Source organism: Anolis sagrei, chromosome 4 (genome assembly GCF_037176765.1).
Source record: "Anolis sagrei isolate rAnoSag1 chromosome 4, rAnoSag1.mat, whole genome shotgun sequence".
Taxonomy (NCBI): Eukaryota; Metazoa; Chordata; class Lepidosauria; order Squamata; family Dactyloidae; genus Anolis; species Anolis sagrei.
Window position 1 is genome coordinate 8589229 of NC_090024.1, and position 12772 is coordinate 8602000.

At 43.3% G+C, this 12772-nt stretch overlaps 1 protein-coding gene across 2 annotated transcripts in view; it reads left to right on the forward strand.

Moving 5' to 3' along the window:
* Positions 1–12772, forward strand: part of TSNARE1 (t-SNARE domain containing 1) — a 565931-nt gene that overhangs the window by 96182 nt on the left and 456977 nt on the right. The gene's annotated exons all lie outside the window — the stretch shown is intronic.

Below are 12772 nucleotides of genomic sequence, written 5' to 3' on the forward strand. Positions count from 1 at the left end.
AGCACTCTGGCTGCGTGTTCTTCTTTCCCCCCGAAGGATGGGCTAGATCTGCAGCTATAAAGCCATTTTCAACACAGGAACAAAGGGATTTTAAAGTCACTTTTTAAATGCCTATGAAAAAAGGCCCAGGTGCAGAGGAGCAGTCACGGCCCAGCATCTTTCCAAGGAAACAGATGATTAAGATAAAAGCTGACCCAGCAAGAAACTGGCTGAGAAGGAACCTGTTCTATAACAAGTGTCAAAGAATGAAGGGAGCAAAAGGAGAAAGGGGAGAGTTTGTAAACTACCTTTAGGGGGGGGGAAAGAAGATTCTTTAGTTAGTCCAAGTCAGACTGTTAGTCTGTCATGTCACTAGATACAGAATTCAGAAAAAGTTTAGAGATTTTTTGCTTTAAATGGAACTTGCATCATAGCTGGCTGTGTTGGTCATACTCTTTGGGGGATTCTGAAAGGGGCAATCCATTGAGTTCTGGATGCATGCAGAAAATGTCATTATTATTTCGTTATTGGCGGGATTGTGGCGCAGCTGAGTGTCAGCTGCATTAAGATCACTCGGACCAAAAGGTCATGAGTTCGAAGCCAGCCCAGGTTGGAGTGGGTTTCCAACCAATTGTGTAGCCTGTTGTCGACCTTTGCAACCCGAAAGACAGTTGCATCTGTCAAGTAGGAAAATTAGGTACCACCTTAAAGTGTGGAGGGGCTAAATTAACTAATTTATGAGGCCATTAAAAAAAAAGACTCCAACAAAGCACTCCAGCAAAAAAGCATGCGGGGAATGCAGAAGTACTTCATCAGTGTTGCAGATGGACGATGAAATGATGGACGATGAAAGCGACAGCTCCCCTGGCAGCCAGAAAAAAGTTAAATAGCCTCTGTGTATGTCTGTATATGTTGTATGTCAAAAATTGCCATTGAATGTTTGCCATATATGTGTATACTGTAATCCACCCTGAGTCCCTTGCGGGGTGAGAAGGGCGGAATATAAATGCTGCAAATAAATAAATAATAAATAATAGTTTTATGACAGAACTGCCATTTATAATGAAAATTTGAAAGTTTTGTTAGAGTTCTGAAATTTTCACCACCAAAAGTTTAGCAACACTGTAGAAGCAAAGCACCAGTGCCCCCTAGTTTTGTAAGTACTTTAGAACCATGGATTGCCCATGCCCAGTATCCAGTCTAACAATTGAAAGCCAATTTGCCTTGCATAACTACATCTGGTTGTATACCACTTGAGAAGCTTCTACTCAAACGGGTTTTTGTGTCTTCTCTGAAAGACCATGCTTTATTATTTATTTATTTATTTCACGTATTTCTACCCCACCCTTCTCAACCACCGAGGGGGGACTCAGGGCGGCTTACAAAAGGCACAATTCAATGCCTACACAATAGTACAGATAAACATATATAAACAGCAATTAAAACAGTTATAACAGTTAAAACAATCAATTATATATCACAATCAATAAAACCAATCTCATGCTCAATGTCTGTCATAAATTCGTTCCACATTGTCAATTCCTATCAGTCGTCGTTGTCCTTTATCTGTCTGCCAGATTACCCAAATGCCTGGTCCCAAATCCATGTTTTTAAGTTCCTTCTAAAGGAAAGGAGGGATGTCAATGACCTAATTTCCCCGTGGAGTGAGTTCCACAGCTGAGGGGCCACCACCGAGAAGGCCCTGCTCCTCGTCCCTGCCAATCTCACTTGTGATAGAGGCAGGGCCGAGAGCAGGGCCTCCCCAGAAGATCTTAAACTCTGAGGCGGGACGTAGAGGGAGATGCATTCGGATGGATATGCTGGGCTGGAACCGTATAGGGTATTGTAGGTCAAAAGGTTATGATCTCCAAATGATTCTAAATGTCTTTTTCTATAATGCTGGAGTTTGAGATTTTTTTTGCCTTGCAAAGGATATTGAGCGAATGGCCCATGTATTGTTTTAATGTTGTTCGATAGAAACTGTCCATACCATCTGTCTGTCTGTCTGTCTGTCTGTCTGTCTGTCTATCTATCTATCTATCTATCTATCTATCTATCTATGTTCCAGTCTTTTTTTGGAACTTGAGATGTTCTCCATTGAACATGTGTGTCCCCACCTAGCTTTCTTCTCATGTTCTCAAGTTGGAAAGGGATGGTTGGTGTATTAGGCCTCCATTGTGCTGTTACAAGTAAGGAATAGGTATGTGCTACATTAGGTATGGCATATGGACTCCCTAATTTTCATTTATGACTTGTCCTTTCAAAAATGTGCATGACCTGAAGACACTCCGTCATGGAAAGCGCAGGAGTCTGCCACTCTACTTCTATCTCTTTCTCCATTCTCCATTAAGTTCAGGATGGTTTGAGATGCAGGACACAGAAATGTGATTTATTCCACCAGGTACTCCTTCATCCATGTATTCCGAAGCTCCGCATTATGTGCCCACATGCATCTATTTTAATGCTAAACAAGTCATTTGAGTGGCTTTTTATTTTCCATTTCAGCTTGTCTGATTTCAGCAATATTAATGTGGCTGAGCATCTAATCTCAGTCGAATGAACTTCAGACAGTTCTAATTCTCCCTTTATAACTGTAAGACCTTGCAAGGACCTTCCCTTTTTGTTCTTGCTAAGTATGTATTGAAATCAAATCAACCATGCACTGACCCAGTTGCCAGGCTATTAGGAAGGACAGAAAAGTTTCACCTGGGTCATTTCTCAAAGTACGGAGGACCCAAGCAATCTTTTTTTTTAAGTGATTGAATCATAGACTTATAGAATTTGAAGAGACTCTTAAGACCACCTAGACTAACCGCTTCTGATGCAGAAAACTCACAGCAAAAGTATCCCTAACACTCTAACCTTCAGAGATAGACAGTCTACCACTTTCCAATGCAATTTGTTCCTCTGTTGTACCACTCTTGCTGCCACAAAGTTCCTCTCAGTGTTGAAATCAATCCAAAAGTTGGATCCAAGCATTAGAAAGGACATCTCCATAGTCCAATACCACAGCAATTGTCATCACTGTCATTGTCATTGTCACAGTTCGTATAGTTACCCAAAGGCCTGGTCCCACATCCACGTTTTTAACTTCTTTCTAAATGAGAGGAGGGATGAAGACAACCTAATTTCCCCGGGGAGTGAATTCCACAAGTGAGGGGCCACCACCGAGAAGGCCCTGTCCCTCGTCCCCGCCAAGCGCATTTGTGATAGAGGTGGGGCTGAGAGCAGGGCCTCCCCAGAAGATCTTAAACTCCTAGGTGGGACATAGAAGGAGATACATTCAGACAGGTATCCTGGGCCAGAACTGTATAGGGTTCCAGACCACTTCCCCTCATATACATGTCACTTAGCAATACCCAATCTGCTTCACTCCGGTTATTTCCAAGTCACATAAATAGGGAAACTTCAACTAGCAACAGCCAATTCTCTTTGTTTCTTTTCTATCCTTCTGCTCTTGGACTAAAAGGGGTGGGGTTTTTTTTTTTAGTTCAAACTCATCAATTATTTTAAGTTCAGTAATGAAGGGTACTTACTTTACTTAGTTAGGTAATCCCCCATTGTCCGAGTAGGATTGTCTTCCAAGATCAATGTGTACTGGTGGTGGGTACGTAGGTGACTGTGGAGCCCTGTTTTTGACCCGCATGTACTCCTGCAGAGAGGGCATTGGTGTCCAGATGGAAGGTGGTTGGCTTGACACACCTTCCTCTTGGCACGTTTCTCTCTTTCGCCCTCCATTCGTGCCTCTTCAAATTCTACAGCACTGCTGGTCACAGCTGACCTCCAGCTGGAGCGCTCAAGGGCCAGGGCTTCCCAGTTCTCAGAGTCTATGCCACAGTTTTAAAGGTTGGCTTTGACCCCATCTTTAAATCTGTTTTCCTGCCCACCAAATATTCCATTTTCCCTTCTTGAAGGGTATGTGTGCCACATTTGGTCCTGATCCATCAATCCATTCAGGAGCCTTTGTGGTACAAACCAACACACATATGTACATTAGTCGAGGCCAGATTTGGCAGCCACAGTTATTATTTTTATATATATATTTAAGCCATGGATAAGTCAAGGGCTGCTCCATGGCAGTAGTTCTCAACCTGTGGGTCCCCAGATGTTTTGGCTTACAACTCCCAGAAATCGTAACCAACTTACCAGCTTTTAGGATTTCTGGGAGTTGAAGGCCAAAACATCTGGGGACCCACATGTTAAGAATCAGTGCTCCATGGAGAGGCAAAAGTGCCAGCAGTCCCTGGACATCACAACTACCATTTCCCTGTCCAGGCATTCAAAAAGTCCAGAAGTGCAGTAGAAAGAGTAAGAGGCCAATGCTTCCGTTAGGTTTTCCTGGGAGGATTAAGCTCTTGTCTTTTGCCCTCTGCTCAGAGAAATGAATGGTTCCTTTTCTGTAAGACTGAAGGTACTGCACCTATATCAGTTGTTGTAGGTTTTTTCGGGCTATATGGCCATGGTCTAGAGGCATTCTCTCCTGACGTTTTGCCTGCATCTATGGCAAGCATCCTCAGAGGTAGTGAGGTCTGTTGAAACTAGGAAAATGGGTTTATATATCTGTGGAATGACCAGGGTGGGACAAAGGACTCTTGTCTGTTGGAGCTAGGTGTGAATGTTTCAACTGCTCACCTTGATTAGCATTTGATAGCCTGGCAGTGCCTGGAGCAATCTTTAGTTGAGAGATGATTAGATGTCCCTGATTGTTTTCCCTCTGCTGTTTTGCTGTTTTAATTTTAGAGTTTTTTTTAAATACTGGTAGCCAGATTTTCTTTGTCTTCATGGTTTCCTCCTTTCTGTTGAAATTGTCCGCATGCTTGTGGATTTCAATGGCTTCTCTGTGTATTCTGACATGGTGGTTGTGAGAGTGGTCCAGCATTTCTGTGTTCTCGAATAAAATGCTGTGTCCAGGTGGGGTCATCAGGTGCTCTGCTATGGCTGACTTCTCTGGTTGAATTAGTCTGCAGTGCCTTTCATGTTCCTTGATGCGTGTCTGGGCGCTGCGTTTGGTGGTCCCTATGTAGACTTGTCCACAGCTGCATGGTACACGGTAGACTCCTGCAGAAGTGAGAGGATCCCTCTTGTCCTTTGCTGAACGTAGCATTTGTTGGATTTTCTTGGTGGGTCCATAGATAGTTTGTATGTTGTGTTTCCTCATCAGCTTCCCTATGCAGTCAGTGGTTCCCTTGATGTATGGCAAGAACACTTTTCCTCTGGGTGGATCTTCCTCACATATATTTTCTTCTATCAAAATCAACCAGAGAAGTCAGCTCCAGGCACTTCCAGGCCATCAAATGCTAATCAAGGTGGTCAGTTGAAACATTCAAACCTAGCTCCAGCAGACAAGAGTCCTTTGTCCCACCCTGGTCATTCCACAGATATATAAACCCATTTTCCTAGTTCCAACAGACCTCACTACCTCTGAGGATGCTTGCCACAGATGCAGGCGAAACGTCAGGAGAGAATGCCTCTAGAACATGGCCATATAGCCTGAAAAAACGTACAACAACCCAGTGATTCCGGCCATGAAAGCCTTCGACAATACATTGTACCTATATCGACCGATTGATAAGTTGACCCAAATATTTTGGATCTCTTTTTTGAAATATAAATGGGTATTGTTTATACTATCTCCATCCTTTGAAAAAAAACAGGCAAGAAGGATTTGGTGTCAAGTGGGTTTTAATTGCTTCTGAATCATAATCTCAAAAAACCCAACCCTCCCTCCTCTTCACTCTTGTTTTGAATGCTGCTTCTCTTCTTTTCTGTTCCTGATGCACTTCTTCCTCTGATGGGTTAGTGCTGAGTAGCTCTTGTAAAGATTAAGAGGGTTTTAAAAAATGGATTGAAAGGATTTACTTCATAAGCAAATCTTGTAATAAGCCAAGTCCCAATAAATTTTCTATTGCTTTATTGCCTCATTTTTGGGGAGGGATGTGTTGTTTTTTACGTTAGTACTTGTCTGTGAGATAGTTTCTCTCATGGTTTTGCTTTTTTTCTGCAAGTATCATTGTGTGCCTTCTGGTTGTTTCTGACTTGTGGCAACTCTATCATGGGGTTTGTTTGGGTTGGGAGCGGTGCCCTGGCTTCCCTCTGAAACAGAGAGAGTTTGACTTATACAGACTTACCCAGTGGGTTTTAGTGGTTGTGCAAGGATACCAACAAATGTCTCCCACACTCCTAGTCCAACACTGGAAACACGACTATCAGACTCAGAATCATAGAATCAAAGAGTTGGAAGAGACCTCGTGGGCCATCCAGTCCAGCCCCCTGCCAAGAAGCAGGAAAATTGCATTCAAAGCACCCTCGACAGAATGGCCATCCAGCCTCTGTTTAAAAGCCTCCAAAGAAGGAGCCTCAGCCACACTCCGGGACAGAGAGTTCCACTTCTGAACGGCTCTCATAGTCAGGAAGTTCTACCTCATGTTCAGATGGAATTTCCTTTCTTGTAGTTTGAAGCCATTGTTCCGCATCTTAGTCTCCAGGGCAGCAGAAAACAAGTTTGCTACCTCCACCCGATGACTTCCTCTCACATATTTATACATGGCTATCATGTCTCCTCTCAGCCTTCTCTTCTTCAGGCTAAACATGCCCAGCTCCTCAAGCCGCTCCTCATAGGGCTTGTTCTCCAGACCCTTGATCATATTAGTCGCCCTTCTCTGGACACATTCCAGCTTGTCAATATCGCTCTTCAATTGTGGATTCAAACTACAAGAAAGGAGATTCCATCTGAACATGAGGAAGAACTTCCTGACTGTGAGAGCCGTTCAGCAGTGGAACTCTCTGCCCTGGAGTGTGGTGGAGGCTGCTTCTTTGGAAGCTTTTAAGCAGAAGCTGGATGGCCATCTGTCAGGGGTGATTTGAATGCAATATTCCTGCTTCTTGGCAGAATGGGGTTGGACTGGATGGCCCATGAGGTCTCTTCCAACTCTTTGATTCTATGATTCTTATGAGATGAGGGATCTCCTCAAAATCATTCATCATTACTGTTAACACCACTCTTGCCATGCCTGTGTGGTCCATATGTCTAAAGAGAGACTTCCAAGGGGAGAAACACCCCATTTTGGCTTATAACTGCTCCCATTGGTCACATTCCCCTGAAGCAAAAGAATGGTCCCTGAAATCTTTTCGAACTGTCAATCCCAGAACCGTCCCCTTTCGTTGCATCCCAAGGCACCTTTGGCATTTGCAACATGCTGCCACCTTTCTTCATCTTCCTGCCCGATCTTCCACCCACACCACATTTCAATCCATGCAACGAAAATCCTTTGCAATCTGAGTTTAAGAGGAAGCAAGATGACAGTCTTTCTTTGGAGATCTTGGGGAGGATTTCACAAAATAACTTCAGTTATGTTTGCATCATTTCCTGGAAGAGTGGCTTACTTGGAGAGGCAGGTGTATATGTCTGTGTGCGTTTGAGAGAAATGGTAAAATTATACTATTTCTTTCTTTTCTTCTGAGAGTAGCTGTGACTGAATGCTTGGATACTAATGGATCTTATTGTCTGTCTTCTCTTCCCTGAGTGCTATAGCTTTTTAACTCTGATTGATCCTAGCAGGAGCCTATTTCCCTTATCCATTTCAGCTGAAACTAGGCTTCCACCCAATATTTGTTTGGTATTTCTTTCTAGTCACAATGCAGACATTTTCCAACTAGATTTTGTTTGTTTGTTTGTTTATTTATTTACTATATTTATATACCGCCCCTCTCAGCCTGCAGGCGACTCAGATAATTTAATGCCAACAACAGCATAAAACATTTAAAAACATTAACATATAATATAATATCTTAGCAAAATCAATTAAAACATAAATCATAAATATCTCACATAAAAATATAGGGATTACATTGCATAAAGAAATATATTCAGAGGTAGCCATGCTGGCCATACATAATCAAAACAATATTCAAGAGCCACAAAAGAATACAATCTAGTCACCTTTCAACAAAAGATTGCTCCAGGCTCTGCCAGGCGATCAAATGCTAATCAAGGTGTCTGGAGAACAAGCCCTATGAGGAGTGGCTTAAAGAGCTGGGCATGTTTAGCCTGAAGAAGAGAAGGCTGAGAGGGGATATGATAGCCATGTATAAATATGTGAGAGGAAGCCACAGGGAGGAGGGAGCAAGCTTGTTTTCTGCTTCACTGGAGACTAGGACGCGGAACAACGGATTCAAACTACAAGAGAGGAGATTCCATCTGAATATGAGGAAAAACTTCCTGACTGTGAAAGCCGTTCAGCAGTGGAACTCTCTGCCCCGGAGTGTGGTGGAGGCTCCTTCTTTGGAAGCTTTTAAACAGAGGCTGGATGGCCATCTGTCAGGGGTGATTTGAATGCAATATTCCTGCTTCTTGGCAGGGGGTTGGACTGGATGGCCCATGAGGTCTCTTCCAACTATTTGATTCTATGATTCTATGATTCTATGATTCTATGATCAGTTGAAACATTCACACCTAGCTCCAACAGACAAGAGTCCTTTGTCCCACCCTGGTCTTTCCACAGATATATAAACCCTTTTTCCTAGTTCCAACAGACCTCACTACCTCTGAGGATGCTTGCCACAGATGCAGGTGAAATGTCAGGAGAAAATGCCTCTAGAACATGGCCATATAACCCGAAAAAACCTACAACAATCCAATACCTTTATTGACCAACCATAATGCACATAAAGGTACAGTCAGCTCTCCACATTTGCAGGATTTGATCATTCACAGATTGGATTAAAATGTTCTTTCTAGGAATCTCTTGATACTTCCCACACTTTTGTTTTCCGTATGTTTTTGGACTTCAGCTCCCAGAATCTGTTGGCCAAACTGGCTGTGGCTTCTAGGAATTGAAATTCAAAACAGCTGAAGGACAAAAAATTGGGAATCTGTGCTCTAGGTCATCCAATGTTAATCTGTGGTCAATCTCCTCTGGAATTTGTGCTGGGGGATCTAGAGATTTCTAGAGAAATGTTCTCTCAAGTCAAAAAAGGAACAGTGATTTCTCCATGTTAATCCTCACCATTGCTAATTTGGTATCACAGTTAATCCCGCTTGACTTCTACAAACAGAGAGTGTTTGAAGACCGGGACATCCATAGGAATACCAAGGTGCTTGTTTATAAAGCTATTGTCCTCCCAACCCAACTATTCACCTGCGAGACGTGGACTGTCTATAGACGTCGCATGCAACTCCTGGAACGATTCCATCAGCGCTGCCTCCGGAAAATCCTGCAAGTCTTTTGGGAAGACAAGCAGACAAACGTCAGCGTGCTGGAAGAAGCGAAGACCACCAGCACTGAAGCAATGGTCCTCCGCCATCAACTCCGCTGGACTGACCACGTTGTCTGATTGCCCGATCACTGTCTTTCAAAGCAGTTACTCTGAACTCAAGAATGGGAAACACAATGTTGGTGGACAAGAAAAGAGATTTAAAGATGGGCTGAAAGCCAACCTTAACAACTGTGGCATTGACACCGAGAACTGGAAAGCCATGGCCTTTGAGTGCTCGAACTGGATGTCAGCTGTGACCAGCAGTGACCAGAATTCAAAGAGACATGAATGGAGGGCAAAAGGGAGAAACATGTCAAGAGCAAGACGGAACATCATGCCAACCCTGACCGGGACCACCTTCCACCTGGAAACAGATGTCCCCACTGCAGGAGAACATGCGGATCAGATAGGGCTCCACAGCCATCTACAGACCTACTGCCAAGACACCACATCTGGAAGACAATCATCCTCAAGCTATGAGCGATCACCTAAGACTCTACAAGCAACTGGTTGTTGTTTACAGTCCAATTGTGACCATTCATAATATATAGGGTTTTGAAACTTATGTAGGATAAATACAGTCCAGGGTGATCTATATCAAAATATTTAATTGCTTCTTATCCCTAAGATTCGGCCCTACTTGTGGCATCTCAAGGTTGAGAGGAACGGGGGAAGTTGTGTCAGCAGTAGTTGTGTTTTGCTCCAATGGTCCATCTGTTTCTTACTGGTTATTCTGCATCTGTTCCCCTCCCTTGAGTATTTGGCATAGCTCTCCTTGTCAGACCATTAAAGCGTGAAGATGTATGGAGGAGAGGAGCTTAAGATCTTCTGCCTTTGTCTCAAACACGTTTGGCGGGGATGAGGGTCAGGGCCTTCTCGGTGGTAGCTCCCCACCTGTGGAATTCACTTCCTGGGGAAATTAGGTCATCATCATCCCTCCTCACCTTTAGAAAGAAGGTAAAACATGGTTGCGGGACCGGGCCTTCAGGCAATTAGGTTAAAGGACAATTGATAATGTTTGACTATGGCTTGGAAGTGGATTTGGATAAGTAAAGCGGAGTAATCATTAGTATATGGCTAGATAAATAGCCACCAGTCTGGCAATAGCTAAATGGACTGTAAGTATACTGTTTAATCTTATTTATTAATGTTCATGTTTTTAATTGTTATATTTGCTATTTTGTATTTTATGATGCAGCATTGAATTATTGCCAATTGGAAGCCACCTGTGTGACATGCATGGCTATTTTTGATGACATGCAGACACATGTGGCCACATACAGAGAAATACACCTTATAAGAGCCAATTCACCTTATAAGGGGTGAAAATAGCTGGAAGAAACATTAACAACCTCAGATATGCAGATGACACCACTCTGATGGCCGAAAGCGAGGAGGAGCTGAGGAGCCTTCTAATCAAGGTGAAAGAAGAAAGTGCAAAAACTGGGTTCAGCTAAACGTCAAAAAAACCAAGATTATGGCAACAAGAATGACTGACAACTGGAAAATAGAGGGAGAAAATGTGGAGGCCGTGACAGACTTTGTATTTCTAGGTGCAAAGATTACTGCAGATGCAGACTGTGGCCAGGAAATCAGAAGACGCTTCCTTCTTGGGAGGAAAGCAATGTCCAGTCTCAATAAAATAGTAAAGAGTAAAGACATCACACTAGCAACAAAGATCCACCTAGTCAAAGCCATAGTATTCCCTGTAGTAACCTACGGATGTGAGAGCTGGACCTTAGGGAAGGCTGAGCGAAGGAAGAGAGATGCTTTTGAACTGTGGTGTTGGAGGAAAGTGCTGAGAGTGCCTTGGACTGCGAGAAGATCCAACCAGTCCATCCTCCAGGAAATAAAGCCCGACTGCTCACTGGAGGGAAGGATACTAGAGACAAAGTTGAAGTCCTTTGGCCACATCATGAGGAGACAGCAAAGCCTAGAGAAGGGAATGATGCTGGGGAAAGTGGAAGGCAAAAGGAAGAGGGGCTGACCAAGGGCAAGATGGATGGATGGCATCCTTGAAGTGACTGGACTGACCTTGAAGGAGCTGGGGGTGGTGACGGCCGACAGGGAGCTCTGGCGTGGGATGGTCCTTGAGGTCACGAAGAGTCGGAGACAACTGAACGAATGAACAACAAGAGCCAATATAATTCCATCCTTAAATTTGTAAAAGGCTCTACAAATTTAACATCTGCATGTTTGAGCATTGTTCACTCCATAACTCAACATGGATTATACATTTTTCTTATTTAAACTATAATTATTGCAAAATTATGGGGTTTTTTCCTCAAAGTGACACTCCACCCAAGTTATGCTCAGGTTTTTGGCAAATTTTGACACACCAAGCTCAAAAGGTTGCCCATCACTGCCCTAGGGGTTGAGAAGGGTGGGGTAAATATGCTCAAAATAAATAAATATGTACTGTGCAAGAAGTTTCCCAAGAGTGAAGAAGAGTGAAGAAGTGGAACAAAGGCATTCCCAGAAGCTGTGTGAAATGTGTCCATCATTATGACGAGAGAGCGCAATGGCTGTCTTGTGCATTGTCCAGGAGGATATTGGCCCTCCGGCCCTCCAGGAAACCACCTGGGACTTCATTCACCGTCGTGATGTCACCCTTCCCCTCAACCCCCTCATCTTCACATTCAAACACATCTTGAGCTTAGTGTTCCCTGACAGCCAGTGTAACTGAGTTGATAGAACTTTTTTAAATGGTCTATTTCATTTATTTTTAAAAAATAAATTACATTTCCAAATTCATTTATAGAAAAAAGATCCTTTATAGATAGATGAATGGGCCTAAGTATTTCTAATGACTGCATTGACAGCAGTTCATGGAGATGGGAGCTATGCTGCAGGTGATGAACATGAATAGCATATAGAATTCAAAGACATAGTTGGTCGCATAAGCCTTCGTACATTAAAGGCACATATACTATGGAATTAAGGCAGTTTGACATCATTTTAACAGCCATGGCTCAATGCTATAGAATCATAGAATCCTAGAGTTGGAAGAGACCTCGTGGGCCATCCAGTCCAACCCCATGCTGCTAAGAAGCAGGAATATTCAATTCAAAGCACCCCTGACAGATGGCCATCCAGCCTCTGTTTAAAAGCTTCCAAAGAAGGAGCCTCCACCACACTCCGGGGCAGAGAGTTCCACTGCTGAACAGCTCTCACAGCTCTATGGCAACACCAGTTGAAGTTTAACAAAACCTTTAGCTTTCTCTGCCAAATAGTGCTGATTCCTCACCAAACTACAACACCATGATTTCAAAGCATTGAGCCATTGCATTTAAAATTATGTCAAACTGCACAAATTATTGGATTGCTGTGAATTTTCCAGGATGTATGGCCATGTTCCAGAAGCATTCTCTCCTGATGTTTTGCCTTCGACAGTACATTGCTCTAATTACGGTATGTAGAACAGTGGTTCCCAACCTGTGGTCCGTGGACCACTAGTGATCCGCAAGAACTCAAATATAGTCTGCAGTCTCACTGTTAATACACTGTTGCAATGAGAGCGGCTGGTCTTGCAAAACCC